Here is a 21,482-nt window from a genome sequence, read left to right as displayed (position 1 = left end):
GGTGAGAACTATCTCAGAGAAGAAAAATGCCTATATATCTTCTTTTTTTTTTACCCAGTGCAGTTGCATCTGCATTTTCACTATTCAGTAAGTAGATTAGGAAAGGCAGGCATGAAACCCGAATGTCATCCTGGCGCCTCAGGGTTTTCTACGACTTAAGATTATTTATGTTATTTATTCAGTGAGAAAAGAGGTGCTCTCTTGTTATAGGAGGGATTCAAGCCCATAATTAGTGAGTTATATTAAAAATACAATGCTTCCAAAATATTCTCATATTTTATGATGAATGAAATGTTGAATGGCAAAAAGTTTTACAGTTTTCATCAGTGCTCCATTTTAAAAAAAATCATTTTCAAGACCTCTGCTTGCTGTAGGTTAATGGAAAGTCTTGTTTATATCCCAAGGGTAAAATTTAGAACTGATATAACAATACTTGAGGTCTACCTTCACACGTTGCCATTAAAACTGCATCTCAAATGCGTCTTAAAGAACTACATTTCATTTTGATCAAAATATACAGGGGGTCCCCTACTTAAGGACACCCGACTTACAGACAACCCTTGCTACAGACAAACCCCTCTGCCCACTGTGACCTCTGGTGAAGCTCTCTGGATGCTTTCCTATAGTCCCAGGTGACATTGATGAACTGTTAGGTGTCTGTCATGAATCTTTATTGATAATCCCTGTTCCCATTACAGCAAAAAATTTGGAAACTCCAATTGTCACTGGGGCAAAAATTTTGTCTGGAGCTACAAAATATACAGTTTCAACTTACATACAAATTCAACTTAAGAACAAACGTATGGAACCTATCTTGTATGTAACCCGGACCCGCATGTGATGCTTTTTTGACGCAGCTGCGTTGGCTTCCCAATTTAGGGGGCGTGACTGATTCGGACTGAGTGCGGGATTTAATTTTCAAATTGTGTTGCAAGCCCAAGCACTTACATGCACCACGAAAAAGATGGTGAACTCTGTCGGACCTGAGCGGGGAAGTGACACATGCAGGATATCGGGCACACGATCTTAATGAATCGCGGAACAGTGCATTATCGCCGGACAATGCACTTTCAGGGAACTTAAGCGGCCGGGTAAGTAAATCTGTCCCATTGATTCTGTCTTGTTGGACAAAGTGCAGCTGCGACACAAAACTGGTGCAGACATTTTACAAATTCATACACTTTGCAAATTCATACAGAAAACTGGCGCAAACACTTGAATAGATGTCAGCCATTGTTTGTGGGTTTTTTATGGATTATGCTGGAAAACCAGGTGAAATGCCTTCTAATCAATATTAAACCTTCAGGGTTTTTTTGTGGATGTAAAAAAAGGAACAATGGAAGTACAATGGAAACAATGAACATGCATATATTTAATGAATTGTAATATCCTGCACACACAAGATACCCATAATTTATACAGACTCAGCAATAACTAGAAAGTCATCTGTAAACCTTGTTAATTTTCAACCTTCAATTCTGCTGATTTCACTGAATCAGACAAGACCAAGCACAGCAAGTGAGTTTTAGCAAGTTTACTTTTATTGTTGCCCCATGTGAAGTCCGCTCATACTACTCACAGATGTGTCCTATTCTTCCATATCCCAAGGGGCAATGGAAAAAACATTGGTAGAGTTACAGCAAGCAGAACCAAGGTAGTGGACAAAGGGGTGAAACCATCAAGTGTCCTGCTTCTGTTTCTAATCATTGACATCCCAGCATATCAATAAGGTGATCTGGCTTTCCTAGACAAAGAAACGCTGCAAGCAAAGGCCAAGGGTCACTGCTCCCCTCTATTGTCCGGTGCACAGTCTGCACACTCCTGCTTTCAACATCTTCTCTGTCCTTTGCTTTAAAAGGGGGAAAATGGAAAGAAGGGTCAGGACCGTAGCTTTTGTGATACCCATAGATGGTTAACTAGAAAGCAAGAGAAAGTATATCTATAGAGTGGATGAGGCTGTCCTTCTGTCAAATTATTGCAGGACTAATGGCTGCCCTGACCCCTCAATGAAGTGGACATCTCCCCCTTGATATACATACATGCTTCATCCCATTGTATCGACTGCCAAGATGAACCAACTGAGCCTGTTAGTATTCACCTAGGAGCCAAATGTCAAACCTATAAATAAAGTAGAGATCAGGATTACTGCTGTGATACATTGGATTTGTTTATTTTGTTTACTTTTTGTTTTTGGATCATTTCCATTCTTCCTGACCCCCCCCCCCCCAAAGGTCCAATTAAGCATACATGCACTCATCATAGGGTGGAAGCCATTATCATACAGCTGTGGGTATTTACAGATCCAACTGCCTGATCCTGATTTTCTCCAATATCTACTTTTGGGAGTTATTAGATGCCCAAATTATTAGTCAACATCAATCTTATGTGTAAAGACACCTTAAAGGGAACCTACCACCACGATTCTCCCTATAAAGGTAGAACGGGTGGTAGGTGGATGTATGGAAAGTGAGGATAGCCCTTTAGAGCTAATCCTCACGTCCCTGCTGTCTTTTAAAAATCTTTAATACCCTAATATGTACATTTTCTAAAGCGGCTACTGGGGTACTGGAGGTTACTGGAGTCGCCGGACATGAGGTTACACGTCGTGGCTACTCCACGCCCCAGTAGCCTCTTTTCTCCTCCTACCCTGACATCTTCAGCGAGCAGCTCCTAGTAGCTGCGTGCCCTCGTCCGAGAAGCCGGAGTTCTGCGCATGCGCAGTGGCTCCGGCTTTGGAGCAGTGGCTGTGCAGCTGTGGGCCAGCCGTTTTGCGCGTGGTGGTAGGTTCCCTTTAAAGAAGTTCTACAGTGACATATAAGTTAGCCCCAATCCACAGGAGAGGGGCTAACTTGCTGACCAGTGAAAGTCTCAGTGATGGGATTCCCACAAAAAAATGGGGGTCCATTGACACTGTCACCATCGTACAAATGGTCGCGCATGCGCTGGCTGCACCATTCATCTGTAAGGCAGAGATTGTTGAGTGCCATACTTTGCAATCTCCATCAGCACCATAAAGATGTTTGCACATGCACGACCAGCTGGTCTCTTCATCAAGGGTATGATGGGGGGGTAGAACAGAATTAACATCCCCTTCTATTAAGTATTTACAACATATCCATAGGGACCTCCTTTCGTGAAACAGTTACAGGTTATAGTGGAGGCAGCAATATAAATCAACTTGGCAGCCTGAACAGGAGTGTCAAAAAAAGTAAGCATACTCATACTGCTGTGAGTCACTTTGGTACTTTGAGTGATAAGCCTTGCACCTGGATTGAAATTCCAGAGAACCACAGGACCCATTGCAACCAATGAATGGTGTCATTGGACAACAGGGCATCACTTCTTAGGACCACAGGATGTAATTTTCAGAAGGTTCAAGAAGGAACCTCATTGGCTGTAGCAAATCCTGTGAAACCCTCACCCGACCCCACCCCCTTTTCCCCCGACCTTCTGGCTAGATGCTTCGCTAAAATAATCGAAGCACTAGAGCTATATGTGACCAAGAGCAAGATATATACACTTTCATGTTTGTGCCACCCCTGTTTTGACCCCCCCCCCCACGATTTTACAGAATTCCAGTCCCTGTTGCAACATTTCCTGTGATGTGGGGAACATCAGGAAGTAAAATAAAGCTGGAAGCTGACCAGTATCAGAACCATAAAAATATCTGCTGGGCTTTCTTGATATGTAAACGGAACGCCTCCTGTCTTTTACCTCATCGGCAAGACATTAAAATGGCTGCATGTGATCTCTATCTGTTCATGAGCAATCGCCCTGCCAGGACCTTAATCTTAAAGTACTCACTGATGTAAAAAGTCCATAATTTTTATTCAGAATTTCTTCATAAAAAACAGCAGCCAATCAGGTGGAGTAGGAGCAGGGGGGAGCACCAACAGCAACTATACAAGCGTTTTATCTAGGTTACGGGATAGTTATTCACTGGCACCAATTTCACTATATTATAATAGTTGCCGACTTAAAAAAATTTACACATGAGTGTTGGTAAATGCCTAGTATGAAAATAAAAAGACTGTCACCATGCTTTATGTTGTATACCTATATACTAAATTTTGCTCAGATTAGTTTGTTTTCTGACCAGACTCACTACCTAAACCTTATGAGGGGTCATCATGGAAACGTTTGTATACTGACAATTAATACAATGGCTACAATAGATAAAAAATTATAAAACATAGATTACTTAGTACCTACTACACTCAGAATAAAGTAGGTAGGTATAAACTTTTGTGTACTTGTAGACAGCAGCCAGCTCCCTGCCAGGGATTATTGTAGTTAGCCTGTGGCTGTGCCATGGTTTTCAGGATTACCATTAAAATAAAGCAGGGAGAGGGCTGACGGGAGCCAGGAAGGTATTTCCTATTTAAGCTGTGTAGGATTATCTGTCTGTGTGCCTGATGTTTTTAACCCCTTATTTCTAGACGGAGAATTCACAACACATTGCCTTGCTCGTCGTGTTCTCGGCTGCTTTCAATTATGAATTATTTTCTTGTTAATATGATCAACTCAAGAGCACTTAAAATTCATTATATACCCTCAGGTGTTTCTGTAATCCTCATGTCACCTTGAGGTATTTGTGTTCTGCCCAGGCAAAAATTAAACTGAACTTTCATGATTTTAGTTGGTTTTATTCAATTAAATTATGTCATGGTAGAGGGTAGGGAGGAAAGTTATTATGATTCATCTCATTCAGAATTGATTGTATTTCCGCCTTGTGACCTATTGTTCACCATTTTTGGCACCACCACAGTGGCTTAAGTAGAAAGGATCATTAAAAGTTTTGCTGTGAAGCCCTATGAATTTTAGTTATAGCACAATGACATCTCTGCCAGATTAGAACATCATTACTATCACTAACGAAGCCCAAACTAATAGTAGGGTCATCTAAAATTTTAATCCTTTAAAATATGGTTTTCCACATTATATACTTAGGACTAGTTTTGAGTGGATTAGTTTTGAGTTTTGTGTCTGGGTTTGGCCTATAACCGTTCCGCTCATCACTACTTATGATATATCCTCATGGCTGAGGTAAAAGAGTATCTAACTGTTAGCCAAAGTAAGTAGTCGAGTGTGTCTACATGAGTAGTAACACTATTTTTGGTCATTAGGCGGTGTGTAGTCTTCATTTTAAAGCTGTTTATGAGCGGATTAGGAGGAAAGGAGCGAGGATGATAAGTGCTCTGTTAATATATATTACACACTTTGTTGTAGTCACCTGAACTATTGATTATTTATACGAAAAGCTTGTTGAAAAGTTCATGATCCCCTACCGTATAATTGGTCGGCTTATACTTGAGTCTATAAAAAATTAACACTGTACTCACCTTTCCGATGTCCCCCATAGGTCCTCTTCTGCTTGCGATCCTCTGGTGCCTCCTCGGGTCACTCTGTGTTCTTCCGCTCCTCTCCGGCTCCTCTTTGGGTCCCCTCGCGATGCCGGTGGCTCACAAACCATGAGGTCAGCAAGCGGCTGACGTCATTCTGTGTGCCGGCTGAGCGCGAAGACCCAAAGTGGAACGGAACATTCCAAAGAGGAGCCGAAGAGGAGCGGATAAACCCGAAGAGGACCAAAGGACCCGAGGAGGCACCGGAGCAGCGGAAGCAGAAGATGACCTATGGGGGACGTCGGGAAGGTGAGTACAGTGTTTGGGGTTTTTTTTACTGCAGGTGGGGCAGGCTGGCTATATACTATGGGGCTGGCAAGCTATATACTATGGGGCTGGAAGGCTATATACTACAGGTACAGGCAGGCTACATACAACAGGGACTGGCAGGCTATATACTACAGGGGGCTGGCAGTCTATATACTACAGGGGGCTGGTAATATGCTATGGGGCTGGCTGGCTATATACTATGGGTCTGGGAATCTATATACTATGGGGCTGGCAGACTATATACTACAGGGGCCGGCAGGCTATATACTACAGGGACTGGCAGGCTATAAACTACAGGGGGCTGGCAGCCTCTATACTACAGGGGCTGGCAGGCTATATACTAGAGGGGCTGGCAGGCTATATACTACAGGGTACTGGCAGGCTATATACTACATGGGGGCTGCCGGGCTACATACTACAGGGGGCTGCCAAGCTATATACAATGGGGCTGGCAGGCTATATACTACAGGGGGCTGGCAGGCTATATACTAAAGGGTGTGGCAGGCTATACACTGGGGGGCATGCAGACTATATACTACAGGGGGCTACCTGGCTATGTACTACAGGGGATGGCAGGCTATATACTGCGGGAAGGCTGTGACCAATGCATTTCCCACCCTCAGCTTATGCTCGAATCAATAGGTTTTCCCATTTTTTTGTGTTAAAATTAGGTACCTCGGCTTATACTCGGGTCGGCTTATACTAGAGTATATACGGTAAATGTTTAATATCTAGTGATGTGGCTGTAACCACTACGAAAAACCTGACACTGTGTACAGTGTGCCAAATAATAATGTGCTCATTAATAGGAAAACAAACCTTGAGGCTAAATTCACATCTGCGTTCCGCAGGTATGAACTGAGAGTAAGAAAAAAACAACGCACATAATTGTCTCACCTCCATAGAGTGTCTATGTATTCTGAATACAGAATATACATTAGATTGCTAGCCGTTCATGCCAAGATAGGTAGGTTCAGGCAACATTCATCTGAGATATATGAACACTTATGGTTCAAGTCTGCTAACTGCAATATAATGTGTAAAATTAAAAAAATAACTGAGTCTAAAGACCTTACAATCCATTGTTCAATATGAAGAAAACCTTAAAGGATATCAACCACTCAAAAGCACAAAAAAAACTAGAAATAGTCTTCTCCGCTCCTCTTCATCTTGAACATGGCACTGTCCATCCCTAGTCTTGATACACCGGGATTACCTAGAAAAGAAACTTATAAATGGCAGCACCGAGCGCGGGGATGAGATGTCCGGCACTCCAGGCTGCTAATTATGCATGCATGATATGTGATGTCACCCAGCATGGGAGCAGGAGGTGGCGTGGGCATGCATAATTAGCAGCCCAGAGCGCCGGACATCTTGTCCCTAAACTCTGTGCTGCTAATTATAAGTTTCTTTTCTAAGTGATCCCGGCGTGTCAAGACTAGTGATGGACAGTGCCGGGATCAAGATGAAGAGGAGCAGAGGTTCTATCTAGGTTCTTTTATGCTTTTTGAGTGATTGATTTCCTTTATGGGCTAAAATTCACCCTAGGAACCCTCAAATTCCTGACTAAATAAAGGGTAGATCTAGAAATTATTAGATAAAAATTAGACAGGGACATAGACTCATTTATGTTCTTATTTGTATAGTATTAATTAGTTAATATATGAAATTATGTTAGGGAACTAAATTATTTGTCATGTCTTAATAACTCCATTAGTGAAATAAGAACCACATAAAGTTAAGTTGCCATCTACCTACTGGAAGATCTGCATGAATGCTTCACTTGCAAAATTATTATTGCCTCATATATGTTCTGTTATGGCAGATGTTTTTGACATGTGACCATAGACATCTATTCGGCTAATGTCTTCGTATTGCAAAGTGTCACCTAAAAGTAGAGCGGGTGCTAGGCTTTCTTTATAATACTGCTCTTGCCCAGTACTTGAATACCATGACCAAGGTCAAGTGCCTTTTTGACACCTCCCTAGCACTGAGGACCAAGTACCCATTTACACTGCCAAGATATGCCAATGCCTTAAACCATGCTTTTATTGAGTATATACATATATAGATACATATTTTCACTGTACAGAGGTTCTTTAACTTAAGATGTAAAGGATGAAAAAACCTTTTCCTTATCAATGTGTCAAAAATAAAATCTTGCCTACCCTTTCAGACTTTGAAACAAAGTTTATGTAAGAACCGAAGTCAACTCGAAGGTTTATGGAGTAGTAATAATAATTTTGCGTGTATTGTAGCGTTTACTTGGGTTGTAACTTTAGAGGGTACAGTCTATTCAGGGTCAAAGTGCCTTAGGGGGATTCATAAAGTTCCTCATCCTTATATGAAGAGACCAGTACCACATACTATACACAAACCTGTACGTTAGATTTGATTTTTGTATCTGGAGAAGCTTCGAGTTTTGCTTTCATGATAACCCCTACGCTGATCCCCTCTATAATAGTAATACAATTTGCACCTGCTTCCAGGACTTATGCTGAATGCTAATAATCCCACCGTTGTGTATGAAACCTGCTTGTCCACACATAAATATCATGAGCGTATCTCATGTGGGAAGTTCAGATTGACTTATGTCTGATCAGAGATGGTCATTTCCATTTGTTCTTCTGAATTATTTTCCATCCCCTCTTTGTAGCGAGAAAAGCATGGCTTTCCCCCTCTGATGGATTTAAGCTCCTCTCGCATTGAAGCGTCAAAGCATTAGAAACAGTATCTTTTCATTCTTAGCTTGGGAGGACACGGCGCTCTCTGTTCTTCTTTGCCTGTGAAGAAAATGTTCTCACACTGAATGACCTGCCGCGCTCTCAAAAAAAGTGCCTCTCCATTAAAAGTTTCCTATTGAAGCCGGTGAATGAAAATTGTGCCATGGAATTCAGTCTCTGTGAATGGCCGGGGTCTTCATGAAATGTGAAGGGTCCAATAGATTTCCCACAATATTTGTACACCTCCTTTTGTTAGGATTTTTCTCTTCATTGAAGCAGAAATCGTTAACACATCCGCTGCAAGGCGTCGTTCTGCTGCTCATTAAAGGGGCGGAGAAGGAGAAAAGGGGGGCAGCTGGAGTAGCCCCTCCACAATGCTCTACTGAAGGGTTCTCATGTATTTATAAGAGGAATTATAGGAGATATAATGACCACCTGCTTATATTCATTCTCCTTGCAACATACACAGTCTAGCTGTCACACCGAACAATTTCCATGAATTTTAAAAGATTACCAGAAATGGAGAAGCTCCTGGAATATAAATCAGAAACTGGGTGGAAGTCATAAAATCATTTTTTGTGAATTCAAATGTAGAGCCAGGGGATTATCCAGATTTAGACAGATTTTGCAGTAATTTATAATTTAGGGGCAAAACGGTGGCTTAGTGGTTAGCATTACAGCCTTGCAGCGCTGGGGAGTTGGGTTCATGTCCCAAGGTCAACATCTGCAAAGAGTTTGTATGTTCTCTCCGTGTTTGCGTGGGTTTCCTCTGAGTACTCCGTTTTCCACCCACACTCCAAAACATACTGGTAACTTGATTAGATTGTGAGCCCCATTAGGGACAGGGACCAATTTGGCAAGCTCTGTGTAGCTCTGCACAATCTGTGTGCGCTATATAAATAAAGGAATTATTATTTTTAGTATACCTTAATATGTGGGACTTGGTGCTCATATGGTACTTCTAAGTAGGACAACATTTAAAACTAACATACACTCCCCTACATTTAGCATTGTACAGATATAAAAGTCTTGTAAGCACTCTTACAATGTTTGGATACAGCAACCCCTTGAAGCTTCTGTCTGTCGTGATGCATTGCCAGTTTTGACTTTTAGCCTTGTGGTTTGTTTACTATGTATGCATGACAATGGAGATATTCTTGAAAAACTTTTAGGTACCTCATACCGGAGTTTCTGCCCAATGAATGGTCAGGCAAAAACCATCCTCTAAATGGAAATCCCTCCATGTAGATCCACAGCAACAATGTTCCACCTTCTCCATTAATGGGCACTCATTTTTAAAAGTGTGATCAGCTGCCACCACACACTGCTGGCCATAACTTATCTGCCGTGGGGTCCGTGGTTTGGGCATGTTGAAACCCAACATGGCTGATTCATCTTCCGCCAGATACAAAATGAATAAGTGTTGAGGTCCAATGTGTCCACCTGCATAAGATTTAGATTTAGTAATGTTATTGAGAGAGAATAGGATGGGATTCTGAGCCGTGCACCCAACAACCTTTGCCCAAATAGACAACCCCTTATAGACCATAAAACCGGGGAATATATTTCTATCTACTGTGAATTAAAGTGTACCGTATATTCTATTTAGCCTGTCGACTAAGCTCCTAATGAGTCACTAGTAGGACAGTCCTACTCGGCTGTGTTCATGCATGTCATTCATAGTAATAAGGCCATAATAACATTGTTATCCCTATTATAGTGAACAGAGAGGTGAATCATTCTGTTTTCATTCAGGGCATTGAATAGGAAACATCCGAACTATTGAATCAGCTCAATAGCTCCATTGACCCTGAACAAGTTAATTTATCACCAACTTCTGAGCTATAAATTCCAATTTATCGATTTTGGATTCCTTTGAAAGCCAAATATGATAATTATTAGATTAGTAGTAATGAATACCATGACCATTTTCTTCAATACTATTAATTGCCATTTTAAAAAGTTTCCACTGCTCGGTACACTTCTAAAAGAGTTAGTGTGGGATAGTATGCCATTTGTCCGGACTCTCACAGCCATCAGGATATTCTCTCACGGTGGTCTAAAGAAAAGCTCTCTAAGAAACTCTTGAACATTTCTTGTCCAAAAAGGGGGCTGGGTGAAAGAGCATTCATAAAAAAAAAAGTTTTTCGTTCTCTCTGTAACAAAAGGAGCTTGGGATATTCCAAAAGTAGAAAATACCAATGGAACAGTGCTGATTGTTCACCGGTTTTCTTAGTATTGAGCTTCTCACTTTAACAAATGGTCCCAATTAGAGAGCCACGTTGACTACACTCAAAGCCAAATAAAAATTATTTCCCTCCAACTCTCATTCTTCCTTACTCTTTATGAGAAGTTTTTCTGACTACCCAGACAACAGTCTGTGAATATTCTCAAGGTTGGGACAAATACCTTTAGACATTTCCACCTTTATTCTTACTCCTCCTCCTCTTGAACTATTCTACTTGAAGAACATTGTAAGCACTTGTTGAAGTGCTAAACAATGGAGATGGGGGCATGATTAGCGTACTTGACTGGGTACTAGTACTACGACTGCATGCTCTGTGGCTAAAACTCCTGGCGAAGAGATATATGATACATATTTAGTGTTTTCTTTTTAAGTCAGTCGTCCAGTGGCAAAACATTTTCTTCTAACAAAAATCTTTTTTAAAAATTCAAAAAAATTTTAAAATGGGTTTTCCACACTAGACAACATAAATGTTAGTTTATGCTTTATGTATGTTTATTTTTGTTAAAATTTAGCAAAAGTCAATATAATTCAACGCCTAAGAGTTAGGTAAATGTCAACACTACCACATATCTCCACTATTCAACAGCCAGTCCATCAAAAGATAATAATTCAATACCTATATCCATTTAGGAGTGATTCATAACACTGATCTTATCTTTTCTTCCAGTTAAAGAAACTCTACCATCTCAGATCTACCTATTAAGGTAAATCCGGAGGCAGGTTCCTCTAATAATGCAGTTGGAGCCCTTTTTAGGGCTAATCCTTCAGTGCCTCATAAGTTTGTAAATCTTTTATTGCCCTAATATGCAAATTAGTGAAAGTGGTTACTGGGGCGCGGAGTAGCCACAACTAAAGCTACACGACGCGGCTACTCCATGCCCCAGTAGCCTCTTTCAATCCTCCTACCCTGAGACCTTCAGCGCACAGCTCCTCGTAGTCTGAGCCCTGCATAGAGTATATATGCAGAGCTAACAGCTGCATGTACTTGGCTCCGAAGTCGGAGCTACTGGGCAATAGCTCCGGCTTCGGAACCCAGCACAAGCTGCGTGCAGATGATATAGTGGGAGAATCGAAAGAGGCTACTGGGGAGTGAAATAGCCACGCTGTGTAGCTTCAGCTCCTGGTACTCCATGCCCCAGTAGTCTCTTTTACTAATTTGCATATTAGGGCAATAAAAGATTAAAACTTATCAGACACTGAAGTATTAGCCCTAAAAAAGGGCTTTAATGGCATTTATTACAGGAACCTGCCACCGGATCTACCTTAATAGGTAGATCCAAGATGGTAGGTTTCCTTTAACTTGTCCACTTTTCCTTTTTTGGTTCAGGGTAGGCCAAAGATTATATTAAAAAAAAAATAAGAAAAAACACCTCCTTGCCCCATTTATAGCTATATAAATTCTTGAATCTCTCTCTCTTCCTCTTGTCCCAAAGTACCTTTTGCTGAGACTGAGGTCCTGTGAGCCAACTCTGCAGCAAACCTGAGGGCATGGACAGAAACCCCCTAACCATTGATTTCCGTAATAATAATAATTCCTTTATCTATATAGCGCACACAGATTACGCAGTGCTGCACAGAGCTTGTCGAATCAGTCCCTGTGCCCATGGGGCTCACAATCTAATAAACCTACCAGTATGTTTATGAAGTGTGGGAGTTAACCGTAGGAATCCCATGCAAACACTGAGAGAATCTTTGCAGATGCTGACCAGGATGGGGCTTGAACCCAGGATCCCAGCACTGCACGTCTGTAGTGCTAAGCACTGAGCCACCGTGGTGCCCAATCTGAAAAGTAGGAAGAAACCATATTATATGTTCTGATTGCCTTGACCCAAAAAGATCTACCAGTGGAGCTAAACCAGGAAAATCTTGCTCTTCACCCCTATGTATTTGACCACTCTCTTCCTGCCACTCTCTCACTGGTCATTATCTTTTATAAATAATGACCCATAGTGCATATGCACCTTTGCCAAACCATTTGGAGCAATACAGTCATTTGGATTATCCACAGAATGGGGCGTATTTACTAAGGGTCCCTCGGCCGCATTTTCACCGGGTTTCCCGACTTTTCGGGGATCGCGATGGGGATTGTGTCGAATGTGATCGTATTGTGACGCATGTGTATCGCTCCGGCTTTCACATGACACAAATCGGGGGGGGCAGGCCGCCAGGCGATCCGACGGGTTCGGACTACACGCGGGATTCAACATTTAAATTTGTGTCGCAAGCCAAGCATGCAGGGTATTGGGCACAGGATCGCGGCAGATCAGCACTCCGGCGGAAATTCCGGATCGGGGATCGCGACTCGGACAGATAAGTAAATGTGCCCCAATGTGTCAAAGGTATCTGAAAGATTCAAGCTCTATAACAGGCCCCAGCCCAATCCACTGTTATGATGGCTTCTATGGCCACCATGAATAGAAAGGTGGCTGCACATTAACAGCTCTTTCCAATTACTTCTACAGGAAGTAAGTTTACCTTGAGCTCTACCAAAAAATGGTCACCATTGAACCAATTGGGATGTTAAGGTGGGGGTCTCTAGTTACTAATATGATTTTCTCGACTTTTTTCAAAAATTACAGAAAAAAAAACATTTTGTACTGACACGTTGTAAACCCATCGTTGTAAAATCATAAATGATAAAGATGGTGTCAAGTATGTCTTCATGCAAATTTTGCCACTTGATTCTTTTTCTTTGGATATTGGAATAGGTACAAATCCCTAAGAGCTCAGATCTATCAGACATACAATAAACATCTCTGATGAGAATACCAAGACTAAAATCAAGATAAAATCAATATTAACCATTTGCTTTTCATGCACTTTTGTATATTGTATATTTATTATATTGTGGTGAAAGAAGTAACAGCAGCCACTGGATATTCTTCCTTCTAGAACAGCCAATCTACAGTAACTCACATAGTTTTCTTTGGTTGTCTTTTACATTACATCACACATAATATTAGTAACAATAATTCTTTATTTATATAGCACACACATATTACGCAGCGCTGCACAGAGCTTGCCAAATCAGTCCCTGTCCCCAATGGGGCTCACAGTCTAATCAACCTACCAGTATGTTTTGGAAACGGGAGGACCCGGAGAAAATCCACGCAAACACGGAGAGAACATACAAATTCTTTGCAGGACTTGAACACAGGGCCCCAGCATTGTAATGCTAACCTTTAAGCCATCGTGCTGCCCCTTCATTGGTAAATTTTATATAGCTCTGAGTTATTTCACAAATATATCCATGTACTTTTGGAGTTTAATATTTCAAGCTTCAGTAGTCTATCACTTCCAGTCTACACCTTGGCCATGGCTTCTTCCTGGCCTTGGCTATGGGCCATGACTTTGGCTGAGACATTTACTGTATTCTGCTGAGAAACTAAGATCTTGTGTAAACTGCTTGAAAACCTAGTAGCACATGTCTATGCAGACGTATCATTGAAATTAGTGTTTAAAGGGAACCTGTCATCAAAAATTGGACTAATAAACCAATACAAGCTTGTTGAAGAGCAGCTTAACACCTTACAGATCATATTTATTTCATGGCCTAGTGCGTTGGTACCAGCTAGCAAATAATTTTTGAAGTGTGATGTAAAATGGTTGCATAAAGTCATGGAGGCGGAGTGTTTAGTAATGAAGTCAAGCTCTCTTCACCTCAAAATGCCTCCTCCTCTGCGATTGATATCACGCACCATACTTCAGGAGATCTGGTTAGTGACGTCTCTTGACTTTATACAACCAAATTATATCTCATTTCAAAATTGATTTTGTAATGATAATGCCACCCCATGTCATGAAAGAAACATGATCTGGGAGGTGCTTGGCAACAAACTGATAGTGGTTTATTAGGTGAATTCTGCTGACAGGTTTCCTTTAAACATGGCAGTTCTGAATACACCAAAACTTTCCTTGTCACCAGAAATTTGTCCCTGTTTTGGACCAATTGGCATCAGCCTTCCAGGGTTTTTGCCTTCTTCTGGATCAAAGCAATATAATGTTTAGGTTGGTGCTTGATGGACCTTTTCTGACCATTTTATTATTATTATACTATGATACTTTATTTGGACTTGTAGATACAGACCCTGTAAAAAAAATCAAGTAAAAATAGGAATGTATTTTATTTATTACCTGTCTTTCATATTGTAGTAATGTTCCAGAAACAGAGAAGTTACTTTGGGTTCCTTTGCAAAATGTGTCATAGAGTCCACCACAAACAATGCAGCAATAGGGGTACATTCACATGATGCAGTTGGGGTGCCATTAAGAACCGCAACATATCTGCATCTCAATATCAGTGTCATCCTGTTGTACACAAGCTTCCTTAGTGCAGCGCAGAGAATAGACTCATATATCCAGCCATGGATTCTTTCATAATGACTGGATAATTGTCTTATCCCTAGCAATTTTGGTAACATAGCTATTCTTGTAAATCAGATGAAAATTGTAATGATTTTATTTTGCTTTCTCACCTGGCAAAATATATATGAGGACATCATTGGCACATCCCGGAAATAATGAGAGCAGCTGTCACCTGTGTCTAGAAGAGATTGCTAGTGTTACCAGGAGCTGGCAATGTCTCCCTATCCACAGGGTTAGAGACAAGCAGGAAATATTCCTAGGCTAGGCTGGAAAATAAATATCACTGCACACAAATTACATTTTGGTTTTCTATGTTATCTTTCTAAAAGCAGACCTCCTAACCATCCCGGATCCAGCAGGTCAGTCGCACTGTCATGGGTGGTAGAAGGTCCTGGGTTTTAACCCTGTCTGGATAAGTAGAGGAAGCAGGACCACTGCAGAGGTACAGAGGAAGCTAAATATCTGATTTTTTTAGAAAATTTCACAGCTATAAAGGAAAGGGGAAGCAGGAGGACACAATGTGAGGGGCAGGTGGGGGCACAAGATGTGGGGTTCGTAATAAGGTGGAAGTGGGCAGGACACAGTGCTAGGGGAGAATGGGGGCAGAATATGAGGGAGAAGTAGGGGAAAGAATGTTAGGGGCCATAATATCATGGGGAGGTGGGAGGTAGACAATGTGAGATAGAGGTAAGGGGGCCACAATGTTAGGGTGAAGTGGGACCGCAATAGGAAGGGGTCAAAATATATGTGGGGAACCTCAGTATGGGGGACTACTGAAAATGGGGTGTTATAAGTAGGGACTTAAAGGAATAAGGGCATTACATGTGTGGGCATTATACTGTGAGGTAATAGTAGGGGTTATACCTAGATAAATATATTCCACTCAAAATCCGTAGAGATTTCATTTGGACAGGACATTTATACATACATTCATTTATAGATTTATAAATAGAGATGAGCGAACCCATTGGGGCTTAGGGTTCGGATTTGGCCCGTGTGACCCGCACATATTGATTGATTAGTGACCAAACAGCCATTCCAGAAAATTGACGCCCCTAACTTACATCCATCGCTGTAACTGGTCAGGGGGCCTGCAGCTGTTTGGCTTCCAGTCCGGCCTTATGTCTGCATCGCGTGGGATGAACCCAAACGGGTCCATAAAGATTTTTGTCTGGGCTGCACAGGATCCTCTTGTTGGACCTCTAGGGCCAAGTATTGTATTAGAGCCCCAGCATGCTAAATACAACCTAATATTATAGTTGAATGCATTTCTTATGTGCTGATAGGGCCCAAGAAACTATTTATCTGGTAGACCAAAAGAGCTTTAATCCAACACTGTATGTGCACCTGTACATCATTCACATGGCCTGGAAGATAAGTTCACAACCTAAATGGGGTTTCTATTTTTATGTTGAGTTAATGGTGGAGAATGCATCATATGGACAGAACAAATCCTAATGGAACCCATTGACTATTGGAGTCTATTGGGTCTCCATTATAGTGTCCAGCATATTCTCAATCCTTATACAAGGATTCTGCAAATAATGTAGGATAAGTATTAATTTGGCTGACTACTGAATGATATCTATTGATTCCTATGGATCCCATTGGCCTGCTACAGCCAGGGGCCACACTTTTGGCTCTAGATGATATAGCCTATTCCAGATTCTAGAATCTGCCAGATTATGTCTCATTTGTACATAATATCTGATATTATAAAACTGATGTTATCTACAGTTTTTTACTTTTATTTCCAGTACAGGCAGTCCCCGGGTTACATACAAGATAGGGTCTGTAGGTTTGTTCTTAAAGAGGACCTGTCACCCAATTTATCGGCATTAGGAGCTGCTTACTAAAGTAAGCAGCTCCTAGTGCTCGATCAAACGCCCCAGTGTTAGAGTGATAGCATTACCGGAAACCTCCGGTAACGCTGTCAAACACTGCGGCGGGGTAGGATGTAATTGTCAGACAGCTCGCAAAGCTGTCCGACGTATTCATGAGGGGGCGGGGTTGGGGCGTGGCTAGGGGCCTAGCACGCGGCAGTCACTGCCGGCCTATGGAGCTAGCGGGGCGGTCCGGGAAGAGGCGCCTCGGACCGTCCCCTCATGAATACATCGGACAGCTTTGCAAGCTGTCCGATGATTACACTATACCCCGCACGCAGTGTTTGATAGCGTTACCGGAGGTTTCCGGTAACGCTATCACTATAACACTGCGGCATTCGATCAAGCACTAGGAGCTGCTTACTTTAGTAAGCAGCTCCTAGTGCCGAAAATTTAGGTGACAGGTCCTCTTTAAGTTGAATTTGTATGTAAGTCGGAACTGTATATTTTATCATTGTAATCCCAGCCAGAACTTTTTTGGTCTCTGTGACAATTGGATTTTAAAAATGTTGGATTCTCATAAGAACCTGGATTAACAATAAAACTTCATTACAGACACCTGTGATAAGTGTTACAGCTGTTTATTGTAGCCTAGGACTAAAGAACAATAAATTACCAATATCCAGTGGTCAGTTTGTAACTAGGGGTCGTATGTAAGTCGAGTGTTCTTAAGTAGGGGACCGCCTGTATATATTTTATTACATGTAACATGTATGGTATTTTCTGACATCTGCAGCAGCTCAGTGATAGATAGGTCCTCCGCCGTGATGTTTCCATTAGCGTTGGATCAGTGAATAACATGTTAATTAGTAACAATGAATTGATAGCCAGTTGACACATCCTTTCTATGCATAGACTATACAGGATTCTGTAGAGCAGGGAGATTCGTAATATATAAATGCATTTTTTTCCCCATTTCACCTAAGATTTTTTTTATAAAAGTGTGATTAGTTCCTACAGAAGCAAAATGAATGATAAAATTGATCTTGAGTCACCATCAGTCACCCTTATGACCAAGCAGAAGTACAGACAAAGGAGATATATCAGTGCTTGATAAATCACTCCATAGACCACCATCTATTGTGCCCAAGTAGGCTATCAATCAGCGCTGACATGCCAGGACTGTGAACCTGATTCTCTGGCTCTGATCAGCTCCGCTCCTTCCTCCTGCTGAGATCCTCAGCCACTTACAGCAACTCCTTGGAGTTTCCTTTACCTCCAGATGTCCACCATGTGCTGTGATAACAGCCACTCCTCAGGACACTGTCCCAACATATGGAAAGACCTTGCTTCCTTCTGAAGCTTGAAAAACTCTCCAGATGCCAACATCCCTATTTTTGCTTTATCAGCAGTTTATTATTGGAGCCTTTTTGTCTCCGTGCAGCTGCCTCTTAGACATTGTGCATCTTCCTTCCCTCACCATTCACATCCCTGTTAGGTCTGCAACTAAAACAGGATCAAGCACAGACATACAGCACACATTGCAGGACTTCAAAGACTAATGTATATCAATATGTTTAATGACAGAGCTCATGCCAGGGACTCCTTTGCTTTGCAGGTGCCCACCTTGATAACCTGAAAAAATTCTAGTATTTGCAGTGTCCTTAAAACTTCTATTTTCTTTAAACATCCATAAAATACAAAATAATTTCTCCCGTGGGATCAATAAACTTGTATTGTATTGTATTGTATTGTAAAATGATAAGGGGGTACAACAAACGTGCTGGAGGCTAGTATTTTGGCTTGTCAAGAACTTGTGTCGCAAGGGTACCGTTCCTCTTCCTCAATGCTAACCTTTACCCGTTTGTTGTGCCCCACATCATTTTATGAATCTGGAATTCAATGATTTTTTTTTATATCTATCCGGTAGTCAGATGTTCTGAGCAGCCAATGGGAGTTAAGCATGAACTTGATTTTTCACTTTGGTGTAAGTTTTTTCCACTCCACCTTGATAACCAGCATGTGACGCGCATGGTGCAGATGCATCTCCCAGTTATTACCTCTACCAATGTAATCCTTAATGTTTGCTGGTCAGTCTCTAATATCATACACAAAAAAGTAAGCAAAACCAATTCATTATAAAAAGTCATCTCAATTTTTCCCCAACATTTTACGTTGGAAAAAAGAAGGATCTGCCAACTCTTTTCTTTCTATTAAAAACATACACTCGGCCGCGCCAAGTGAGTATAGAGAAATCTGAAGAAACAGTTGTCCCCCATACAAGCTATGATGTTATCTGTCCAGCTCATATCAGAGGTCAGATCTGTTTCTAAATCATCAACTGTGTTCCACAAATTTCAATTCAAACTTTGCCTTATTGCTTTTCTTTTTCTCCTATTTGTATGAAATTCATAACTTAAAACTAATAAAATTGAAAGTTTAAAAGAAACATTTTATAATGTAAACATGTAAAGCTAAAAAATCTCCATAAGTGCAAAAAACTTTCATCAGAGAATCAGAAAACTGTAAAGCCAGCAGGCCCTAGTCACAATTTTAGCATCCAGGTTGAATACTGGGGGTTTGGTTCCATGAACCCAAACCTGGACTTCAGCCACCCTACTAGTAACTTGTCGCAAATCGGGGTGTTAACTCTTTAAATGCCAGTGGCACATGACGTAACAGGAAGTGGTGATCTTCAGGAAAATGCTGGCGCATCTTTAAAACCAATGGCATTTAAAGAGGTAAAAGGGTTAACACCAATCATGTGTGTTACCAGCGGCACCCAAACCCCAACAGAATGTGATTGGAACTGCTCATCCCTGGTTATTTGTCTGTTTTTGCTAATTTTGCTATCCTTGTGCTGCTGTGCTGTACAAGTATTGTTGTAGCCTCTTCAGTGCCCTCAACAATTGGGCTCATAATCTCATTTCTCACTGATAATAATTTTCTTTGTTTATATAGCACCATAAAATTTTGCAGCGCTTTGCAAATCATAGGGGACAAATACAAATATAATATTACATTACAGAATACACTAGGGGCAATTTCATAGAAAGCCAATAATCAGCTTCATAGAGGGAAACGCACAAACATGTGAATAACACACAAGTGGGATAAGCAGATCCTTATATTGGGGTGTGACTGGTAAAGTGCTTGGCAAGCTATGAACCAAGGATATTGGGTGCTACACTAGCACATGGTTATAGCCAATAGTGTCCAATATTCCTGCACACTCGGTATACATGTGTTTTTAGTAGGGTAAAGGGAGTAAGTCGATGCCACACTCTGGCATGTCTCCGGAGCATGTAATCAGTAACACGCGTGACCGTTCTTCTCCAATATCAACAGATAATATGTAGACAGTCAGCCAGGACTTAAGTGGGTTGAAATACATTTTCTTTTCTCTGTACAGGAGCATTACGGCCCCTTTAAGCTACAGTATTACCGATTAATATGAATTGCCCAAAGTGGCCGATTTAAATCAGTTTTTACAATACATAATTTAGCATATATTTAAATGTTATGACAGCTCACATTTATGCAGTAAGTTTTTTGGGGCTCCTGCACTGAAGTTAGCTGTGTGGTGGAAGCCTGCCCCTCCAGACAGAGTAAATGGCCATCCATCACTTTATCTCCAGCCTGGATTCTAGAGAGGAAAACCATTATTTGCCATGAGATAGTGTAGATACTGATAAGATAAGAACAATCTGGTATTTTTAGGGCCTCAGACCATTGTTGTCTGGTTATCTGGGAATTTCCATGTGGCTATCCTGTCCTGTATATAGTCCTGTAGTGTATGGATGCTGGGCTGTGACTAGCACACACAGAGCACAATCTGATTTTACGCCCTATAGATGGGACCATGTATGGGGGAGGTAATGAGTGTTTTAACTGTTGAACACTTGTTCTTGTACTCATTGCCAGAGTAGTGAACATCATATTATGGTCACTTGAGATTTATGGTGCATTATAGGTAAATTTAAACATCAGTTAAAACCATCTGTCCCCTTGTGACTACTTCATGGTTACAAAGTTGTTACTTTTTAGTGTATTTAGATTTCCATATTCAGCTAGTGTAAAAAAAAACCTGGTGAATATCATCTAACTTTATATTGTGCAGGTCCTCTGTTGTTCCTCCTGGAAATTTATGAATAGAGTGATAATTGGGTGTTACCAGGTCTTGGAGAAGGGGGTTGTACCTAAACTATGCCTTATTGGACACTTAGTGGAATAGTAATACTCAGTTGTCAATTTATTCAATAACTATAATTCAAATTGTGGAGAAAATATATGCCAAAATTTATATTTTATGGGGAATGCAAGTCTTTACAAAGACAGACATGTCCAGAAAGTTGACATGAAAATAAGTGGAATTGCTGTTTGATACAAAAATGTAAAAAATATCTTATAATTTGCTCCACCTAGTGGCAACTTTAGGAAGATAATATTTTATCTGGGGACAAAATGGCCCAGATTTACAAAAGCCCCTGCGCCAGTTTTCTTTTGGACTTTGAGCATTCTTTAATGTTCTTGCACATGTATTTAAGACGTGTCCGAGACACATTTGTGGCACACTTGACACTTTGTGGCACACGGTACACTTTACCCGACGCAACAAAAAATTTTGCACTGTAATTCCTGTGTAATGTTG

At 41.1% G+C, this 21,482-nt stretch overlaps 1 long non-coding RNA gene across 1 annotated transcript in view; it reads right to left on the bottom strand.

The window, feature by feature from the left end:
* Nucleotides 1-1,555: 1,555 nt before the first annotated feature.
* Nucleotides 1,556-21,482, bottom strand: part of LOC140065670 (uncharacterized) — a 32,091-nt gene continuing 12,164 nt past the window's right edge. Inside the window, exons 2-3 of the long non-coding RNA XR_011848009.1 lie at nucleotides 2,040-2,118; nucleotides 1,556-1,849 (exon numbers count right to left, since the gene is read on the bottom strand). This is a non-coding gene — a long non-coding RNA (uncharacterized lncRNA). The remainder of the gene's footprint in view (nucleotides 1,850-2,039; nucleotides 2,119-21,482) is intronic.

This window comes from Engystomops pustulosus, chromosome 6, assembly GCF_040894005.1.
Source record: "Engystomops pustulosus chromosome 6, aEngPut4.maternal, whole genome shotgun sequence".
NCBI classification, from domain to species: Eukaryota; Metazoa; Chordata; class Amphibia; order Anura; family Leptodactylidae; genus Engystomops; species Engystomops pustulosus.
The sequence above is the reverse complement of the archived record's forward strand: the minus strand, read 5'-3'. Positions and strand labels throughout refer to the sequence as shown.